We start from the raw sequence: 23,330 nt of genomic DNA on the forward strand, positions 1-23,330 counted from the left end.
ACACACCTGATTCAGTTCTCACTCTCCTTTCTTTTTAAACCCCAAATGCTGGATCTTGGGTTTGCTCTACGCCATCATCCAGACTGACGCTGTGAAATGTACAGGAATAAACAGGAATGAGACTTGCCAAACAAGTCTTGTCAGATCTTAAGTCTGTTGATTCATCTCACATGAGCGAATGCAGATAATCTAGAGAGACAAAGGTGTGGAAAAGAGTCACGTTTGATCAAACTGGTCTTCATTACAGCCTTATCTAACTTCAACTTGATGAATCTCATGAAATTTGTCCCAATCAAAAAAAGCGGAAAAAGACTGTCAAGAAAATGTTTTAATGCAGAACAACCTGAATGATCCAACAAATGAACTTCAGTTTTCAGTTTTTTTGGTGTGAGATATACGTAGCCCCACACATGATATGCAAGGGAAAAAAAGTGTACGTTTTATGCATTTATTTCAGTGTGGCCACATACTAATTCATTACTGTGTTTTGACCATGTTGTACTTAATCGTTTCCTCTTCCTAGTAAATTGTGGTCATGTTGTAGTCATTTGTTCCCTTATTTTAGTCAATTTTAGTACTAAATTTGTTTTTTTGTGATCAACATTTTTATTGTTTTTAATTCAACAGTACTTAATTTTAGCACAAATTCGTTCCCTCGTTTTATTTAATTGTAGCCACATCATGTTAATTACTTCTCATTTTAGTAAATTTAAGTAAATTGTAGCGACATTGTACCACTTTTGAGTAAATTGCATGTAATCATGAACAACAACCATGTACTAATTCGTCAACTCTTTTTAGTCAAATTTGACTATGGTGTAAATGATCTTTTTAGTAAATAATGGTCATGTTGTAGTCATTTGTTCCCTTTTCTAGTCTTTTGTGGCCACGTTGCCTCTTTTATTAAATTGTGACAATGTCATACTAATTCATTGCCTTATTTTAGTAATTTGTGACCTACTAATTCGTTCCCTCATTTGAGTGCTACTTTGCTATCTTGTTCTTCATTCGTGGCCACAGTGAATATGATCTTGTCCACATATCGTGTGTGGGGCTCCACAGAAGTATGATCTGACTGGTTTTATGGGAATTTCATATACAGCTGCCTCTGTCCGAACCCCTTTCTGATGGATGGTTTTGATTATGAATGAATATCTGATCTGAGCCTAGTTTAGGCAGAGGCCTCCTCCTGGCTCATTGGCTCATTGCATGTGTGCGTGGCGTGTGATAGAGGAGTGTTCTCTGGCAGGACAGTCAGATGGGCCTCAGACCGCAGCATCGGGACTCAAACAGAGCTGTGAATGATCAGTGTGGAGGTGTTGTTTCAGCACGGTTTCTTGCAGGAATTCCATTAGCAGCACTTTAGACTCCTCTGGGGAGGAGATATCAGGTGAACATGCTTCAACACTTCACCAGTGCCTCGCAGGTCACAGGACGAGTGAAGCCCTGCCAATAAACACCAGCACCGCCCTTCCCTCCAGCTATTCAGATTCAGTTAGCATTGACTAGTGTTATTTTTAGGCCGCGTGGATGAGCAGGAATGTTAGTGTTCACTGGCACCACTTTTTTTTTTTTTAAATCAGTACCTTACATGAATAATTCACTTATAAACAATCATTTTGACATTTACTCACCCTAATGTCATTTCAGTCACATATTCTCTCTATTATATACTGTTAGTCTCCACAGAAAAATAGATCTTTTTTTTGTTTTGTTCATGCTTATATTAAATTATAAAACGGGTGCCATTAGATGCCTTGCAGCAGGATTGACATCTTTAAGTCATGTTTTGTGACCAGTAACATAAGGGAAATGTTAAAATATGTGACTGCTAATGGGATTTTAAAGCTGAGGCCGAAGGGATTTGGAAGACTTGGAATATAGCATACAAATCATATTGACTCTTACAATAAATGCATGATGCATTTTTGTTCTTTTGTAGAGCTTGGTAGTTTAAATCACCATCCAAGTTATTTGTTTAGAAGCTTGAACATACGTTGTAATATCTCCTTTTGGTTTTTAAATGAAGAAAATAATACAGGTTTGAAAAGTTAAGGTGAATATATATATATATATTCTGAATCTGAAACTTTTTTTTTTTCAGGGTTGCCTTAAGAGCTTTTCTGTAACAGGAATCTCTTTCCCAAAGAGAAAACTTTTATAACTATAAATGGTAATAATAAAAAATGACAAGATTCAAGTGGGACTCTAAAAAAGCTTCTGCGTTCAAATCTCAAAGACTTTGTGTGACTTAAAACTTGATTTTATCACTGTGAAATATCAGCATTTCTTTGGTAGTCATGCAAAGGATGATCAATGTTGTCCTGTTCAAGTTAGATGATGTAAATATGAAGAGGGAACACTTGTATTTTCAATACAGATGTTTGTATGGAATGGTGTGAAATTAACAGCCTTAATTTCGTAATAACTGATAAGATGTATTTTAAAACTTATAAAAACCACCAAAGTAGATTTTGTGTATGTTGTTAAAGATTTGTTTATATTAAAACACATTTCCAGCATGTTTGTCTGCTCGATTTGTTTGTGAAGTACAGTAACCGTGATGGATGGTGAAGCGCAGAGAGGCGCGTGAACCGGTTCTGCTGGTCTGCGGGTGCACGCGGCTCGTTCATGGCTCTGTTATCATCAGGTGAACCTATCAGGTTTTCAGAGATGAGATGAGGGTGGGGTATTGTTACTGAGTTACATTGTTGGCTCCTCAGACTATTGGCCGTCCCTCCCGAGGGTTCAAACGTAATAAAGCGAACGAGTTGCGCAATAAAGCAAATAAACATGTCTTGTGGAAGCATGACAAAACTATTTGACCACAAGGGTTTCACCATTTAAAAGCAGTTCTTACTCCATATAATCGGCACAGCATTTAACAATGGAGTATGTGTTCTGTTTTACTCCAGTGAAAACATTCCAAAAGAATTCTATAAAGTGAACACAAACACGTGGAATGAAACAATGAAGCATATTAAAACTTAGCAATCGCCATATTATTACGTGTGTGTGTGTGTGTATAAATTTGCGAATACGTTTTGTGTAATTAGAATAAAGTCCTGTGAGATTGAGTTGTGAATTATTTGATTAGCTTTAGTCCGTTTCAAATTACAGCAGTTTTTAATCTTTGTAACTCCAAACCTAACAAATTTGTACACGTTTGTAGTATTTTAATAATTAAATTATTGTATCAAGTCATCTGAAAACTATCTGTGAACCATTTTAGATTCCATTCCAAAATTATTTTGTGACTCAACACAGCTTTTATTTTAAGTGTATTTATTATAGTATAATAATGGCACCACATTGGATAAAGGACTTACAGTATAGCCTCCGCTTGATGGTACACAGTGACCTCTTGTGGATAAAAGGGAACTGATTTTTGATAGATTGTTATTTACAGAAATCATGAACATAAACATTCCCCTACTAGGGATGGGCATTTTGGGAAATTTCTCATTTCATTCATCGATAGGTTTCGAAAACGATTAATCGGGGTGGGGCTTGTGCGGGGCATGGCCATAATGTATATAATGAAAAAATCTGAAGATTGTTATGAAAATGAAAAAATAAAATAAAAATCTGACATGAAAATCTGTCTATGAAAACATGAACACGTGATTAGGACAGGTTAGATTATGATTATGATCAAGCAATGTTATTAATACAGGAGCAATAAATATCTGCCTGAGGTGAAGAGTATACCAATAAACGGAAGCTTTTAGCTCATTTGGACGTCTGTTTTAATCTTTTGCCTGCGCTGACGCTTTTCAGAGCGCCCTTCACAATGCAAGCTTCCTAATTCGTCCCACCCAGAGCAGAGACTACTTGATCCATGCTAACTTGAGTTTTAGAAGTGAAATAGCGCATGCGTCGCTTTTATCGCAGTCAGCATCAACTCAGCGTGGTGGGAGAGAGTTCAGTAATTAATCACATACAGAGTTCAATTAATAATATGTTCTCCTGGTTTCAGACTCCGAGTACTGTAACAACACGGCCACAATCGGGTAACATGATGGCTAACATCCCATCAAGCCTGAATACAATCGTATAGCTACAGGTCAGACGCAAGCTAATGAAGTAATGCAGTAGCTCTTTCAGGAAGGGTGACCAGACGTCCCGAAAAATTCGGGACAGTCCCGAAATCTAAACTGTTGTCCCGAATCCCAAATCTGGCCCTAATTGTCCGAAAAATTATACTAAAGCAAAATCTTGAGTAGTTATTGTCTGATAAACATTAAAAACTGTCTGCGGAAGTTGAGTCGTCCTGCAACCAGCCCCCGCCGGCTGCTCATTGGCTGCAGCAATACCGCAGTACATAGGCGGCTAGGCACAAATTTAGTTATTCATTTATCTAATTAATCTATATGCACAAAGACAATACGACCTTTTTGTCCCCTTTTTGTTTTAAATCTTGATTAAGAGAGCAAGTTGCTGCAGCTGCTAGGACAGTGATGCACGCGTACAGGAGTGATTGACAGTTCGCGGCACTGTGTACAAAAAAATAAGTTTAAGCTCATTAGCGTTAGCTCACAGAAAGGTCTGATTTACGCACTGTTACAACAGTCATTGTAAAAAAAAAAAAAAAAAAGATTTGAGTTCATGATTTTTTTTTAATTGAAAATATGTACAAAAATATTACAGAAAAAAACAGGCATCAAAAACAGAAACCCCAAAGATGATTAAAAAAAAAAAACAAATAAAAAAATAAAATAAAAGGAGACATTCACAGGACGCTTCATAATATCTTACAATAGACATAGCTTTTGAATTTTTTACAATTTTAAGAGACTTCATTAACAGAGTGAGTTCGTTAGAGAAAACCTTGTATAAAGGAGGAGATTTTGACAATCTACATTTATGAATGAAAAATTTGCCATTCAGGATGATAAAATTAACAAAATTATGAATATTTTTATCATCATTCTTAAAGTAGCAAATAATATCTTTCACATTCAATGTTATCATTAGATTAGTTTTAACTGAAAAAGTAAAAAAAACTATCTTTCCAAAATGACTTTACACTCTGGCAATCAACAAACAGATGATTTAAAGATTCCTCACAGTTGTTACAAAAGGAACATTCTTTCCCAATATCCATAAAATTAGAAAGCCACATATTAGTTGGATATATTTTGTGTAAGATCTTCAGGTGAATTTCTCTTACTTTGTTAGAAATACAAAATTTGTAAGGGAGCAGCCATGCTTTTCTCCAATTAACATCTCTTAAAATGGAATTCCAGTAAAATTTCCCTCTTGGAGTAACTCTCTTTTGTTCATTAAATACTTGTCTTATATCTTTGTTAGTACATTTTTTATCAAAAATATATTTACCATTTATAAGGAGATCGTAATCTTTATTTTCAACTTTATAATAAGTCAGGTGGCTGCATATTAAATTAATAAGCCCAGAGGGAATAGCTTTGGTTACTACAGAAAATTCTTTAAATTTTATAGGAAAGTTGAATTTGGACAAAAAAGAATCATAAGAGTGAATTTTTAAAGATGAATCAAATAAATCACTTAAATACATTAACCCATGATCCAACCATTTCTCAAAAAATAAACTCTTGCCTTTAACTGTAATCAATTCGTTGTTCCATATTTTCATTCTGTGAGGAGAAAAATTATGCACAAAGCACAATTTCCAGGCCAAGAGTGCTTGCTCATGGAATTTAGACAGTTTTATAGGTAATTTAGATGGTACAAAATTGCAAGTTAACAGAAATTTAAGACCGCCGACCTTCTTAAAAACATTATGTGGAATAAAAGACCAAATTGAATCAGTATCAATAACACACCTTTTGATCCAATTAATCTTAAAAGTATTGTTCATATCTACATAATCCAGCATTTCAAAACCTCCTTCAGATTTCTTTCCAACTAATACGTTTGTTTTAAGATAGTGGTGCTTATTTTTCCAGCAAAAATTAACTAATAACCTATTAATTTCTTTACCAGTAGAATCTTGAACAAATAAAGACAGCCCAGGAAAAATGAATCTGGATAAACCTTCTACTTTTGTTAATAAGGTTCTGCCTAAAATAGATAAATCTCTTCTTAACCAATTGTCAAAAATCATTTTTGTTTTCTTAATCTTGTTATTAAAATTAAGATGCTGTCTAACTGTCAAATTTTTAGATATATAAATTCCTAAATATTTAACGTATTCTTTCACTGGAATGTTAAACATTGAATGTTCAGAAGAATCATGTACTGGAAGAATTTCACATTTTGTAATATTTAACTGGAGACCTGAGGCATCAGAAAAAGTTTGAACTAATTTGATTGCATTCTTAATTTGAGTCTTATCCTTTAGAAATAAAGTTGTATCATCAGCCAATTGTGATATTTTTATTTCTCTATTAAATAATGTTATACCATGTAAATTTGGATTTTTAACTATACTAATCGCTAATAGTTCCACAACAATTAAAAACAAAAATGGGGAAATTGGGCAACCCTGCCTCACTCCTCTGTTGATAGAGAATCTTCTAGAAGTATTGTTCTGTAATATAACGGAACTATTAATGCCTTTGTAAAACATTTTAACAGTCTGAATGAATTTATTTCCAAAACCAAATGCATGTAAACTCTGTAATAAAAATTGGTGATCAATTGTGTCAAACGCCTTATAAAAGTCAAGAAATAAAATGAGTGCATCTGAATTAACAAATTGGTTATAATCTAACAGGTCCAATATAAGCCTAATATTTGAACTAATGTGGCGTTTCGCCATAAAACCAGTTTGAGATTCTCCAATTATCTTATTTAAACCACTCTTTAATCTAGTAGCATAAACTAAGGCTAAAATTTTATAATCAATGTTTAATAATGTTATTGGTCTCCAGTTGTCAATGATCAACGGGTCTTTGTCTGGTTTTGGAATTAAACTGATAATACCTTGTTTCATTGTTGTGCTCATTTCTTTCTGTTCTAAACATTCTTTATACATGCTAAATAAAGGGTTTTCTATCAGATCCCAAAATGCACAATAAAATTCAACAGTTAACCCATCTGTTCCAGGGGATTTTCCTTTCTTCATTGAAAAAAGAGCTTTAGAGATTTCATCTTTGGAAATATCCATCCATCCATCCATCTTCTACCGCTTATCCGGGGCCGGGTCGCGGGGGCAGCAGTCTAAGCAGAGAACCCCAGACTTCCCTCTCCCTAGACACTTCCTCCAGCTCTTCTGGGGGGACACCGAGGCGTTCCCAGGCCAGCCGGGAGACATAGTCTCTCCAGCGTGTCCTAGGTCTCCCCCGGGGTCTCCTCCCAGTGGGATGTGCCCGGAACACCTTCCCGGGAAGGCGTCCAGGAGGCATCCGGAACAGATGCCCGAGCCACCTCAACTGACCCCTCTCGATGTGGAGGAGCAACGGCTCTGAGCTCCTCCCGGGTGACTGAGCTTCTCACCCTATCTCTAAGGGATCGCCCAGCCACCCTGCGGAGAAAGCACATTTCGGCCGCCTGTATCCGGGATCTTGTCCTTTTGGTCATGACCCAAAGCTCATGACCATAGGTAAGAGTAGGAACGTAGATTGACCGGTAAATCGAGAGCTTCGGCTTGCGGCTCAGCTCTTTCTTCACCACGACAGACCGGTACATCGACCGCATTACTGCAGAAGCTGCACCGATCCGTCTGTCAATCTCCCGTTCCATCCTTCCCTCACTCGTGAACAAGACCCCAAGATACTTAAACTCCTCCACTTGAGGCAGGAACTCTCCACCAACCTGAAGTGGGCAAGCCACCCTTTTCCGACTGAGGACCATGGCCTCGGATTTGGAGGTGCTGATTCTCATCCCAGCCGCTTCACACTCGGCTGCAAACCGTCCCAGTGCATGCTGAAGGTCCTGGCTTGATGAGGCCAACACGACAACATCATCCGCAAAGAGCAGAGACGAAATCGTGTTGTCACCAAACCTGACCCCCTCCGGCCCCTGGCTGCGCCTAGAAATTCTGTCCATAAAAATCATGAACAGAACCGGCGACAAAGGGCAGCCCTGCCGGAGTCCAACACGCACCGGGAACAAGTCTGACTTACAGCTGGCAATACGAACCAAGCTCCTGCTCCGTTCGTACAGGGACCGGATAGCCCTTATCAAAGGGCCCCGGACCCCATACTCCCGGAGAACCCTCCACAGGCCGCCGCGAGGGACACAGTCGAATGCCTTCTCCAAATCCACAAAGCACATGTGGACTGGTTGGGCATACTCCCATATATCATCTTCACAATATTCACTATAATCATTAGAAACTGTAGGAACAAAAGGTTTAACTGTTTGTAAAAAAGTGCTTATTTTTTCATTGTCAGAATGGGAAGTATAAAGTTTTTCATAAAAGGAATACACAAAATATGCTATATCTGAAGGATTATTAGAGATTCTTCCATTTATATTCAAAGATGAAATAGAGTTTCTTGTATAATTTCTTTTTTCCAGAGAAAATAAATAACTAGTATTCCTTTCCCCCTCCTCAAACCATTTGGCTCTTGATCTCACATAAGCACCTTTAGCTAGTTCTATATATAGATTATCTATTTCTAAATTAAGAAGATATAATTTAGATTTGTCATCTTCAGATAGAATATTTTGTTTGATTAAAGTATTAAGTTGCTTGGTTATCTCTGTAATCTTCCTAAGTTTATTTTTCTTTAATTCTTTACCTCTTCTCATAGCAATTACCCTGACTTTAAATTTAAATAACTCCCACCTTTGAATAAAATTTAAATTATTATTTACAAAAATATTTGCTATCAATTTAACTTGTTCCACAAAATAATTGTCAGAAAGTAGACTGTTGTTAAATTTCCAGTATCCACGAATCATACTACTCTTACACCCATCAAAAAAGATTGATATCAATTTGTGATCTGATAGAGGGGCACAAGTAATTTTTGTTTCTGAAACATAGTTGATTAAGTCATAAGAAATCAACCAGTAATCTATTCTTGATTTTAAAGAAAAAGTGCTATTATTCCAAGTATAGTCACAACAATTGGCATTCAAATATCTCCACACATCAGAAACTTGTAATGTGTCAGTTATAAAATCAAATAAATCTGAAATTCGTGAACTATGTTTGGGTGGAAAGCGGTCAACTGTATCGTCTGGAGCATCGTTGAAATCACCCCCAATAATTACATATCCATCCTTATACTTCTTCTTTAAACCTGTTATTGTTTCACAAATCTTCTTAAACATTTCTAAATTGTGTACTCGAACATTAAATCCATAGACATTGCAAATTATTAAAGTGGAATTGTCCAGTTTAACAGTCAGTATAATCCATCTTCCATTGTCTGAACGAATAGACTCCAAAACATTGCCCTTGAATTTGTTAAAGAAAATTGCGACACCTGCTGAGTGATTGGATCCATGACAAAAAATTGCATAATCTCCCCATTGGGTTTTCCAAAAATTCGAATCAGAGTCACAAGAATGAGTCTCTTGAAAAAAAAGTATTTGAGCTTCTGTATGTCTCCCAAAAAGAAATATAGCTTTTCTTTTAACAGCATCACGAATGCCTCGAACATTTAAAGAAATTAAATTGAACTTACCAAACTTGTAATCAGCCGTTACAACAAACTAACTAATTAACCAGTATAGAACAAATACCTTTGGAGAAAGTGAAAACTGAGAAAGCATGAAACATTTCGTCAATCACAACACTTGCGTTAACCCCGATATGTATCCATAACTGCTGACGGGCACCATCCGCTCAGGTAATGTCAGGAACACTGATGCGCAGGCCTTCAATGTAGGCAAATCCTCCTCGAAAGCCGGCCTTCTTGCCCTCATCTCTCGCACGTTTCACCAGTGGCCATGCTTTTTTTCTTGCGGCTCGTTCCTCCGAGGACAGATCTTCTTTGATGTATAGCCCGTTTTCCTTCAGATAGTGGTTGTCTTTGGCTTCTCTCCACACTGTATCTTGATAAAGACGCATGGCGAACTGTATAATTATCACTCTGGGGTGACCATCACCTCTTCTCTGTCCCAGTCTATGAACTGAATCCACGACATCTGGAAGTTTGTGCGCAATCTTTGGAGATACTTTGGAAAGGATATTGATAACAATATCTCGTGTGTTACTCTCCTTGTCTGGTTTACTTTCCTTTACCCCGTAAATCCTGAGATCCCATCTTCTTTTGTAGTTCTGCATCCCCATACACGCCTCTTTCAGTTGCTTATTTTCTTGCTGCAACGCAGCAACATTTTTTTCGAGTTTCAGAATCTTCTCTTTATGGGATCTGCTCTCACGTAACAGTTCACTTACGGTTGTAGAAAGAGAGGTAATAGAAGAAGCTGTATTTTCCAAGACCCTCTCCATGGACTCGACTCTCTGAAATGTACCATCACATTTCGATGTGAGTTCAGCGACAGCATTAATGAGTGAATCAATTTTCTCATCAATGTTCATCTTTAATTTCCCCTTTTTCCCCGGTGGACTTTTACTTGGAGTGCATGGAAAAGAAGTCGCAAATTCTTCTTCTGTGTCCATCTCGTCGACACTTTTGCATTTGTCAGTCGCCATGTCTGTATTAACCTGAGCCTTATCCCTGTTTCTTTTCTTACCCATATGAGCCTGACAAACCACACAGTAGAAGAAGAACAACTAAACTAATAATCAATTAAATTTATCGGGGTTTTCAGAAGTAGTTTCATGTTAATCTCTTAATTGCCTGACAACACGCTCAAAACGTGTCTGCACAGAAGAACGCCATCTTGGCCCCCCTCGAGCACAGACTGTATAAAAACATGGACGTAGTGTCCGTGACGTCACCCGTAGACTCCTGAAGAGAGTTTTTGAAGCCTAATGTGTGTAGAGCGGGCCGTCGCCATCTTGGCAGCGCGTCACCGCGCGACTCTCCCGGACAATCAAAAATGGGCAAAAAGGCGGGAGCTAGTTGCTGTAGCCACACCCACCTAGCACGACGGCAGTGTCAGCAGCGGCAATCCACCTGTCACTCAAGTGGCTACGCCCTTAATTATGCAGAACTTTAAGTCTTAATATAATTTAAACGGATGAGTTATAAAAAAAATTCACCCCCCTCACAGTTGTCATGAAGGGCAAAATTAGCTATTTAGACCAAAATCATTTTTTGAACCAGGCTGTAAACATGTTTTTTCCTGCTGTAAAGTTGGGCATTTTAACATGGGGAGTCTATGGAACTGACTCCCTTTTGCAGCCAGCCTCAAGCGGCCAGTCGATGAATTGCAGTTTTAGTCACTTCCTTATTGGCCTCACAAGAGAGAGCGAGAGGTTGGCGAGTCGGGCCCGAATTGGCGCGAAAATTCACAAAATGTGACGTCATGCGCGTTCTCGTCTACTTGGGCTTACAACCATATGGCACGCCAGCCATTATAGTAAGCAGCGGCAATAGTGTTTTCAAATGGACTCTGCGGATGGAAAGAAGCGACCAGCCTCCAGCACAATTCAGACACCCACGGACACTCCTCGTAAGTAAAAAAAAAAAAAAAAAGAGCGTGCGCACTGAGAACGAGCATGAGACTGGCTGCAGTTCCTCTAACGGCCACTGGTGTCAGTAACGGTTAGAAATTTCAGAACCTACGCAATGCTCCTTTAAGGTTTGAAATTCATTATCCTTTTGCACATTTTATTTATGTTCAGTAGCTCTTTCTAGCTCAAGCAAATCCACAAACTAATAAAAGGATTATTTTTTATAAGGTCGTCTGTTGACTGCTGTATATAAAACCCCTTCAATATAGTTGTTTTTACCTCAGGGGATGAGGGGAGACATCAAAAAAAAAAATATATATATATATATATATATATATATATATAGGATATAATAGAGTACCGGCACCACTTAAAGCACTGGCCATATGAATTTAATTATGCCCACAAATATGACGGAAAAAAAGCTCGGCTGCATTATTAAAACATCAGTAATAAAATAATAACAATAATAATAGAAAAATAAAACATTTAAGAGCAATAGCCTATCATTATCGGGCATTGCTTATATGAGCATGAAACGAATCGCTGATGCAGCGATTAATCAGACATAGACTAGCTCTTGCAACTTTTATCTGAAAAAAAAAATCGCCGATGCAGATGTGAACCTGACCGAAAGTGTAACTCGGATTGCGCTTTACAACCACGAAAGTACAATATATTCACATTAGTGTCACTATCGGTTTTTAAATGTATTTTAATATTTAATTAATAATTTGTATTCAATTTGCACTTTCTGATGAACCAAAATATTATTTAAATAGTATTTAACAGCATGGAAATTACTGATTATTGCTAAATAATTGAATAAAATTTAAAATATATTTAAGATAAAAACTATGACAAAACAAATAATTTAGATTTTCGTCATCTCTACGAATTTGTTTAATGTAGGCTACAAATAAATCCAATGCATTTTTATTTTATAAAGACCATTTCATTATTTGTCTGTGATTTAAAAATTAACACACAAAGATACTTTTTCTTTTTTTGCTACTTTATTCAACTGATTTTTTTTTTTTTACAAAACATTGTCTTCCAGTATAAATTTAGCAGCATATTTTGATCCAGCGGTGAAACGTAGTTTTTGAAAGATAAAGAAAAAAGTTCACCAAACTTTACCCAAACAACTATTATAAGGTAGGCCTATAAAACAGAGACCAAATAGCCTAGATATTTTAACTATGGCTAAAACTCAAAACTAAAATAATAATATTATTAAAAAAATATATATATTATATTTACCACGACCGGTGAAACATTCAAATGTCTATTCAAAAAGATAAGTCGGTCTACTTGCTCGGATGAGAGCGGAGTGTGCAGCCTGTTCACATTTAGTGGAATAAATTCGCTCCACTGGAACAGATGTTGCAGGAACAGCCAGGTACCACTGGACAAGTATGCTTAGCTTTGTAAACCGATTCTCATTTACCTTCCACCACAGTTAAGGCAAACTTTAAACCTTCTCTGTCCCTGAAACTAATGGGCAGCAAATCTTTCACCACCATTTCAGCGATTAGCTGTGTCGTCTTCTCGGCTCTGCCTGCGTTGCATTTAGGTCTTACGGCAAGTGATTCAATGCTCGTCTGAGTTGCCGCTCTGTTATCGCCAGATATTTTATGTAAAAATTTTAGATGATAGCGCATGGTATTTGGGTCATTGACGGATAAGACTTTTTAATAGGCCAATTTTTAAATACCAAAAATATGGATATGTTTGGCCATTTTCTAAACATGTAGTGTACACATGCCTTTATAAAGAAAAGTAAAAAAATGGACATTTCAGTGTTTTTACACTTAAGTTAAAGTGTAACTAAACCCCTGCTCAGAGCCTGACTCCACCCACTGACAATATTTGAAAAATGCTGAAAAGTGGGCAGATCACAGCGGAGATAGAGGGGACGAACCTAGGGCGGGGCTGAGCGAGTGCGGCGTGATCCTGAGACTCGCAGTGACGGATTGATTGACAGCTGCTGTCAGAGACGCTAAAATGGAGAGTGACTGTAATGACGCAAGTAGCTTTGCAACAGAGCGATCATTTGAAGTAGAGGACTTTTCTCCCCCACTTTTACCTGAAGTGGAGGGTGTCGAGGTGTCTGTTCATATCAATTCGAGCCGCTGGCTCAAACTGCGCTCTTAACTCCCGCACCGCGTCGCTTTTCAGCGCGAGCTGTGTGGAGAAACCCATTTCCACCTCCATTGCGTTGGAGAAGCAATCCCGTGTAAAATGCAGTTTGCACACTCGAGCTCTAGGCGGGAACTTGCGGTCTTCCAGGCCAAGTGCATGCAACCACTGGCGCTTAATTTTAAAGTCTGCTGGTAAACTATGCAGTCCAGCAGTGCTGTCGCAACCAGCAACACTACACATACGTACGAACCTGACCACTGTACTAAATACAGATAAATCTACGCTAACTTGAAGATCTAAATAACTATATAATTGCTATGCTAAATAGATGCTATATTAGTCTATCCTGGTCGTTACCAATACTCGCAATTCCAGCTCCTGACTCACTACAGTGATTTTGATGGTTTTATACTGTCAAGGGCAAGGGCGTGGTAGCTCGTACCAAGGGGCGTGGTGAGCTGGAAACTGCCTACGTCACCTGCCACCGCTTACGTCACTTGCCACCGCAACATCCAATAGGAAAAATCAACTGCAGTAGCCACCGTTCAACCTGAAGAGGGCCGCACTCAGACGTTTTTACACCATATATTGTAGAATTAAAACACTTTATACTCAAATGTCAAAAAAGTTACTCGAATCAATGAACAGCACTAATAAAGCCCCATTCTTATAGATCATTAATTAAAAAAAGTTGGTTTAGGGTTTAGTTACTCTTTAATAATACATAGCCTTAAAAAAGTAATCTGGGGCGACCGTAATATATCTGAAAATTCACATTTTTATGTATCATTAAGACTAGTTGAACTCATATCAGTAAGTAGATAAACTGATGAAGAAAGATAAACTTTATTGCCCTTTCATTTTATGAAAACCATTATTTCACAAGTTTATTCTATAATATCAGAGTCTCCCTCATAATCCAGTTACAATACTGATTTTTACTTTAAAAGCAAAAAAACTGAATTAGCATTTATACAGATATTACACATTCAACAATAGCATACCACTGATTAATATTTGAGGCTAAACTGATGGATATTTGGTTATGAATTTATTCATTTATTCATTCATTTGTTGGTTACCCCACATGACATATGGTCGCCCCAAATGATAAGAAAACCACAGGTATAAAAATTTCAGTTAAAATGTACACAAAAGAATTCAAGACGAAAGAAAATTTAACTCTTTTTATTCAAATAACATTTCAACATTTAAATATAACAAATCAGAAGGACATTAACATTTAAAATTATATAATTTGTATTGCAACACACATTAAATGCTTCAAGAACTTAAGAAGCTGAGTAAAGAATCTCTTTTTTGGAACCTTTTTGATTCATTGGACAGGGATGAACACTACTTGCATCTCAATTAACCTTTCAACATTCAAATATCACAAATAATACGTTTCTTTTTCTGGACCCATTTAGCCACATAAGGCACTGATGAACACGACTTGCATTTATCTAAGCTGAGGTATTTCTGAACTTCACCCAATCTTGGAGAGTCAGCTTTGAGAAGCGTGATGTTGCTGGCTCAGGCTCTGAGATCACAGCATGCACATCTTTTCTGTAGTAGAAAATTAAATCTACAGTTTGTGGCCACATGAAGACGTTTTTGTCACCAGATTGTAGCATACAATTGACCTGCACTTCTTCTCCCACAACCTCAAGCACTTGGCCAACATAAGGCTTTTCATCATAAATGACAATAACAAACTTGCCACAAAGATCTAGATTTTCTTGTTCCCTAGGTGGTTGAGGAGGAGAGCTTGGGGGATTCTCAGTGTTGCACACAGTGCGTCTCACTCTCAGGTCTACTGTTACGGGCTTGTAACAAGGGCATGGACTCCTCTCTGTTTTCCTACAGAAGCATGACACAGTCCTGTGAGTGATCTGTGAAGGCTGGGTTGACCAAACCTGGTGTATTTTAAAGGTGCCCTTCACAGCCTCCAAGTTGTCAGGAATTAGCTCATCACACTTTTCAATGCTTTCTCTGTTTACCCAATAGTGTGTGATGCTTGAGCCTAATCTTGTGTTCAGCATCTCATAGAGTTAGTGTGGTGTCTGAAGTTCACCACCTCTTTGGACAAAGTGATCTGCTTCTCTTTTTATTGCCCCACCAATCCCATCTGGGGCCCCTTTCCCATGAGACTTTTCTGAATAATTCCAGGTCACCTTAGTGAACCCAGAAAGGAAAGGGACAGTACTGAGGAGGTAGAAGTTGTTTTTTTTCCGGTACTGGGTAACCGGCCCATCACTCTGAATGTGGAGGGTTGTGATCTGTGGGAAGGTTTCACGAAGCTCTCCTAAGATGGGCTCTAGATGTGCCCACACCGCCCGCTCGTCATGGCGCAGGCTGTCAGAGAGTGTTGCATAGGACTTTGTTCCATGCACAGTGTACAGGACTGCTGTGAGGATAGTCGCTTGCTGTCTGCTACCTCCAAAGTGAAATGCCTGAACCTCTGTGTTCAGTTTACATGCATAATTCTCTGAGAAGTCAACATGCAGAACAGCTTCACACCCTGTGATGTTTTGTTTAAGGTAGCGGAACTGCTCTGCCTGGTGCAGCCAGTTAAACTGATGTATCGCCAAGGACTCTAACTTCTGAGAGAAAAGCTCCATCAAGTCCTTGATGGTTCCACTATAGATCTGTTTCACCATGTTGCCAAACATTCTCTCTCCATTTGTGGAAGTTACCCTCTTCCACTGCTCCCAGGTGACTTCTGAGCTGCTCTCTGTCTCAGGGAATTCTACCTCCTCAAAGCAGCACTTGGCACAAACACGGTCCATACAGTCCTTATTTTTTGGATCACACACTATCATAACCAGCAGCTCAGAAATGCTTTTTGTTTTCAACAGCCCTCTGCTGTAGAGCTTGTTGCCCAGCAGGTGGACATTTTCGTGGTCCATGCATGCACATCTGTCCCGATCCTTGGCTTTTGGCTCAGTGACATAGAAGGGGCGTCTTCTAGCAAACTGCCTGTAAGATAGGTGGAGGCTCTTCTTCATTTCACTATTGTACAGCCCATGGAGCTCTGTGAGTGGCTTTGTGAGAATTCTTCGCTGTTCTTTTATTTTGTTTTTTTGTGATGGTATCTTTTTTCCCTGGTAAAAGTCGACTATTCTCATCTCTAGTCAGAAAACTAACAACAGCCAGCTTTCTCTCTTTTGCCAGTTTCTTCCCCCCTTTTGGCTTGAGCCTCTCACTGTGGCTTAACCGTTCTTTTGCCCTCGTCTCACCTTTTCTGGCCCTTTTCTTTTCTTTTCTTTTCTTTTCTCATCTTTGCCAGTTGTTTCCTCAGATTTATGTTTAGCTTTCTTAATTCATGCTTCTCAGCCTGCAGTCGTTTACAACGTTTCTCAGCTTTCTTTTCTCTATCTTTTCTCTCTGGTGTGGAGGACATCTGTGGATGGAAATCCTCATTTTGAGGTGGAGCATCCACCACCACACACCCCCTGGACTCTCTTGCTGCCCCTCCACTCCTCCTACACCTGCTGGATCTGGCAGAGTGTTCTCTATGGATTGAGGTGTCAGATCCAACATTGCCTTCTCCATCTTTCTTCTCTCCCTGTATCCTCTGGATGCAGCCTTCCACTTGTTTCTCAGATTATTCCTCTCCCTCTCTGATAACTCATCTGACTTCACATATGGAATCTTCCCCTCATGCTTTCTTTTTTGGTAGCTGAAACAATAGTGTACAGAGTTGTTCATCAACAACAAGATAAACATTCTACACCTGTGCTCTTTCCTTCTTATCCTGAACCTACTCTCTTTAGAGAACAGCTGTTTCGGTGACCAATGTTTAATAGCTCATTGTAGCATACAGTCTAAACTGTTTATTTGATCTACCCTGGTCTCCTACTTTCTGTAGCTCTAGTGACTCTAGCTCACTGCTACAGAAGCTCTTTTTTCTTTACCTCTCTCTTTTCCTTGCAAGATACTCTGCTCTTGCTGCAGGGTCGGAGTTGACTTTCTGTCTATGACGAGCAGTCTTCTCTTTGCTTGTTAATCGTGCCATCTAGGAAATAGGTAAAATAGGTTAAAACTTGTTTTAAATGACTAATACATGTATAGTCACATAAATAGAATGTCATTGTGTAGTTTTTTATTTATTTATTTATTTATTTTACATTTTTCATGTAGGATTGTACTACAACAACAAAAAAATGTTTATCCCTATAAAAGGAATGGAAAATGGCTGGATTTTAAAAAAAGATAAAATATACAAATAATTATGCTTAAACAATTAACTCTATGTATAGAATTGATGTATAGAATACGAAAACTACAAATATAGGACATATATCTATCATTTAAAACACTCAGCAGTGGTCGCCCCACATGATACTCGGTCGCCCCATATGATGTTTTCAAGTTCACTCAAGTATAACAGGCTAACAGTTTGCCTCAGAAACCAAACTAGCTTCTTCTGGTGACAAAGCACTATCAAATTTATCATCAAAATATAGATTTGTGGGAAAAAAATTATAATTCACAGTTTGGGGTGGTCGCCCCACATGATGACCAAAAGTGACTACGACATTACAGCAGTTAAAAAACAGCTTTTTCTTACTATATGAGAGAGACTGATTTACCTTACAGTTGTTTCCAGGGGGTCTTCACTTGTGTCTGGCTGATGCAATATCCCATCCTTGAGATGTTTTTCAAAATAAAGGTCCCAAAATTGTGGTTTGTTGATGGTCGCCCCGGATGATATGGATAGAATCAACTTAATTCGGACAACATTCGTTTGTATATCATGATAGAAATATATGTGCAAATGCTTTATAGTTTTGTCAATGGATGCAAAACATGTTTGAAATTATGCCAACTAGGAAAAGGGATATATTTAAGTTGATTTAAACTGTTTTTAAACCAGTTGTCCTAACAAAAGTCAAGGCTGGACGGTCGCCCCATATGATGTTTTGGAACATCGGATAGCAGAAAAATGATGAAAAACTTAAAAATTTGGAGAAGTTAGAGTGGTTTAGTAGGTGAAGAAGGTATACCAAGTAGATGAGAAAGTTTTATGTATTTTTTATTTTTTTCTGCAAAATAAAATTAACCCGAACAGAAAAAGGGGGCGTCACGTCATTGACCCATTTGTTGTAGATTTGTGTGACAGCTTGGCGCTGCACAGCTTACCCTGAACTGTGTTTTCATCATTCTTCTCAAAGGGAAGCCAGCCATCACTAAGTGACTTTAAGGCCATGATTATCTGTCTTCTTATGTCTTTTGGCATTAAGTGGGACGCTAACCAATCAGAGCTCAGGGCGCCGCCCAACGTGCTGCCATAACCAATAAAAAAAAAAGAAGAAAAAAAAAAAAAGAAATTCGATCATCGTTTACGTGATCGATCATCGCTGTCGCGGTCGACTACTAGAGTACTCGATCACTGTTGCACATCCCTATCCCCTACCGCACTTGTCCAGTGACAGTGAATAATAAGTTATATAATATAATAGTTAAATAATGGTGTATTGTATAAATGTAAACCCTGTAGAAGTGAAGTGATGAAGGGAGTTTTAAATATATTGGAAACAGAATTTTAAATGTTTGCCGGTGTAAAATCTGATTTATTTGCCTTCAACATGATTTTGTAATAAATATCTAGACCAACTTGGTATTGGCTTAAAAAAGAATTGTTTCCACTCCAACATGGGATTTTACGGTTATGTTGATATCAAAGAAAACTAAATGGAAACAACGGGAGACCGATTTGGTTACTCTGCAAATCAACTACTCTTTATAGAAAGTTAGGGTTAGTTAGGTAATGGATTAGTTGTTGGGTATGAATATAATGTAATATTCTTGCAGAATCCATCTTGTTGCTAAGCCAAGTGATTTTAGCATTGAAACTAGCTGCTTTAGCTGAATTTTTTAAAATAGCATACAGGTACAAAAATATAGTCATTGGGCAGACCAATCACAAGCCGTTTAAAAGATGCACTGCGGAGACGTTTCAGAGAAGTTCCAAAGATATCAGCATGCTTACAGCAGCAGCAGTGCTTGGTTATACAGAGTTTCTTATGGAAGGGTCTATTTGGCATTCCCTTCATGGTCTGGGCGCATTTTGCCCTAATAGTCTACAGATGATGCTATTAACCATATTTTGCATTGAATTCTGTTATTTGGCACCAGATCTTGGATGTTTTTGACAGGGCGCCCCAAGTGGTAAGAATGAGAAAGTACACTTCCTTTACACTTGACCACAACACCGAAGCCCCTCATGGCTGTGTCCTCAGTCCCTTTCTTTACTACCTAAATTAAGCACAGTTCTAAAAATCTGGTGAAGTTTGCTGATGACACTGATAGGCCTCATTAGTAAAACGATGAGAAGGTGTACCTTGAGGAAGTGGATGCTCTTTCTACATGATGTCACATTAAAAATCTCCCTTTGAATGTCGCCAAAACTAAGAAGATGATCATTGATTATAGGAGGAATCAAGTAAGGAATGACAGCTCTTTAATGATCAATGTTGAAATGGTGAGTTGTTTTAAATATGTTGTGTTGTCCAGAGTAGTATGTTCTTACCAGTGTGGCTGGTAAGGATCTCTAGAAGACAGTGTGGCCGGTAAGGATCTCTAGAAGACAGTGTGGCTGGTGAGGGTCTCTAGAATACAGTGTGGCTGGTAAGGATCTCTTGAAGACAGTGTGGCTGGTAAGGATCTCTAGAAGACAGTGTGGCTGGTGAGGGTCTCTAGAAGAAAGTGGGGATGGTAAGGATCTCTAGAAGACAGTGTGGCTAGTGAGGCTCTCTTGAAGACAGTGGGGCTGGTGAGGGTCTCTAGAAGATAGTATGGCTCCTGAAGGTCTCTAGGAGATAGTGTGGCTGCTGTGGGTCTCTAGGAGACAGTGTGGCTGGTGAGGGTCTCTAGGAGACAGTTGGGCGGTGAGGGTCTCTAGAAGACAGTGTGGCTGGTGAGGGTCTCTAGAAGACAGTGTGGCTGGTAAGGATCTCTAAAAGACAGTGTGGCTGGTGAGGATCTCTAGAAGACAGTGTGGCTGGCGAGGGTCTCTAGAAGACAGTGTGGCTGGTAAGGATCTCTAGAAGACAGTGTGGCTGGTAAGGATCTCTAGGAGACAGTGTGGCTGGTGAGGGTCTCTTGAAGACAGTGTGGCTGGTAAGGATCTCTAGAAGACAGTGTGGCTGGTGAGGGTCTCTAGAAGAAAGTGGGGATGGTAAGGATCTCTAGAAGACAGTGTGGCTAGTGAGGCTCTCTTGAAGACAGTGGGGCTGGTGAGGGTCTCTAGAAGATAGTATGGCTCCTGAAGGTCTCTAGGAGATAGTGTGGCTGCTGTGGGTCTCTAGGAGACAGTGTGGCTGGTGAGGGTCTCTAGGAGACAGTTGGGCGGGTGAGGGTCTCTAAAAGACAGTGTGGCTGGTGAGGGTCTCTAGAAGACAGTGTGGCTGGTAAGGATCTCTAAAAGACAGTGTGGCTGGTGAGGATCTCTAGAAGACAGTGTGGCTGGCGAGGGTCTCTAGAAGACAGTGTGGCTGGTAAGGATCTCTAGAAGACAGTGTGGCTGGTAAGGATCTCTAGGAGACAGTGTGGCTGGTGAGGGTCTCTAAAAGAAAGTGGGGATGGTGGGGGTCTCTAGAAGACCGGTTTATTTTTAAAAAGTAGTGCAGTTTAGGGTTGTGTAACTTGAGGAAGACACTTATACATCAGTTGAAGAAACAAGGAACAACTTTTGAGACCAGGACACATTCCATGAATTGGTTTGAGGTACCTGAACAAATGCAAAGCTTAAGAAAAGGAAGTGCACAGGAAACAACTTAAAATTTTGGTTGAATAAGAAAATTACTGCTTGTTTAACAGCCTTGCTCTTACTTCTTTGACTTTTTGAGGTACTTCAGTTGTATCTATATTCAGTTTAATTTAAATCTTTTAAATCTATATCAATTTTGTACATTGTTGTCTGCAAAAATTTGTACAGGCTGAACAGAGCATCATGATACTTCACAACTAACAGCTCATCAAAAGTACCTAAGGATGTACACGACTGTCAAGACAAAACTTCTCTGTCCAAGACAATGTAAAAGGTGAAAACCTATGCTTAAGTCCCTGAGGCAAGAATGTATGGTTTTGGGTTTCCTTTAGTGGTCAGGAGATGATCATCAAGACTTTGGCATGACTGAAACAAGACACAAATGTCCCATTACAAACAATTTTTTTAAACATAGGCATTACGTACAATATTTGGAATAGGATAGAGCAGTCTTAATAAACCTTAGGAAATTTTGCCAGATATGTTGCCTCTCCAACACTGATCTTCTTTGTCCTCTTTCTTCCAGCTGATTGTGGAGTAAGAAGATCCAGCAGGACAAGTAGAGAAGCTATGTCACTGTCCCATTCTGTGTATTGCATCATAATATCTTAAAATTATTAACTATTAGTAGTTATTATAGTTTTGATAGAGCGCAAACAATTTTTAAATTTCATACTGTGCATACTCAAAGCCAAGGGGACTTTTTCTCTTACTATGTTCTTACACGCATCCTGTTTTTTTATGTAAATAGTTATGAAAAGCATTCCTTAAGCATGAATTTACCAATGAGCTTTATTAATAGACAACATTTAAAAAACAAGTGTTTTTTGCAGAATTGATGGTAAAAATGCTTTTGGGAAAAAAATCAAAAACATTTTAAAAAGAAGATTGACTCAAGTAACAACATTACTATTTTGATGAAGACTCTACCTGGATCATCATTCAGTACAGCTTTCAGATGCGGTTTTACTCCTCTTTAAGGTTCCTGGCTCCTGGATGACTTTTTCTTTAAAACCGGTGTTCCATTTTCCTATGAACTCTGAAGCAACCTCTGCTCCAAACATCAATGAGAAGTCTTGCAAAATCTAATTTAAAAAAAGGAAAGACAACCATTCAGACATCTAATGTAACATATTTTTTTTAAATACAATTTCACATTCTCATTTAATACTTAAGTCTTTTGACATTCAAGAAATTAGGAAACATTTGTAGAACATCAGTTGATCACTGCAGGTCGGGGAGAATCTGTAGTGGGATTTAAGAGGGCTTTTACACTGGGCTCGTTTGCTGCGGTCTGAGCCCAAGTGCGATTGTTCCCGGCGCCGCCCGCAATTTTGGTCTGCTTTCACACTCAATAGTTGTATCAAACCCAGGTACGAACAAAACATGGAGAACAAAACGCTACTGAGCATAGTTGTAATTTGTTTTTTATTTTGGTGATATTATTATTATAATTAATTAAAATTATTTAATTTAACTTTTAGGAATGTGTGGAATCAACCTCGACTCTCTCGTGTGTTGAGGAAACAATGATATCTACAGTGTTATGCATGCGCGGGATACTTTACTTCCTGAACAAGTTCACACCCGAGTCTGTGTTGCTTGCACATTCATGCGAACCGCGCCACAGTTCAGGAGCAACCAAACTCAGACCACCTTCTCCAGGTAGTCTCGGGTTCAGTACCGCAGTGCACACCAGAATCCGATGACAGCTTTCACATTAGCGATTTTTCATGCGAACCGTGCCCCATTCCGCACTAAACTGCCAGTGTGAAAGCCCCATAAGTTACACAGTCTTTATACACCACCAAAGAAAGACTTTGTTGCTCTGAATGTCATAGAAATGTAAATATAATCTAAGAGCTGTGCCTGCAAAACTATCATATGTTCCAAGGTGGATATTCCCAGGGTCAGAGAAAATAATCACACTGCATATAACTC

At 38.6% G+C, this 23,330-nt stretch overlaps 1 protein-coding gene across 1 annotated transcript in view; it reads left to right on the forward strand.

Moving 5' to 3' along the window:
• LOC132108259 (transcription factor Dp-2-like) overlaps window positions 1–23,330 on the forward strand; it is a 144,751-nt gene that overhangs the window by 56,789 nt on the left and 64,632 nt on the right. The window lies entirely within an intron of this gene.

This window comes from Carassius carassius, chromosome 28 (genome assembly GCF_963082965.1).
Source record: "Carassius carassius chromosome 28, fCarCar2.1, whole genome shotgun sequence".
NCBI lineage: Eukaryota > Metazoa > Chordata > Actinopteri > Cypriniformes > Cyprinidae > Carassius > Carassius carassius.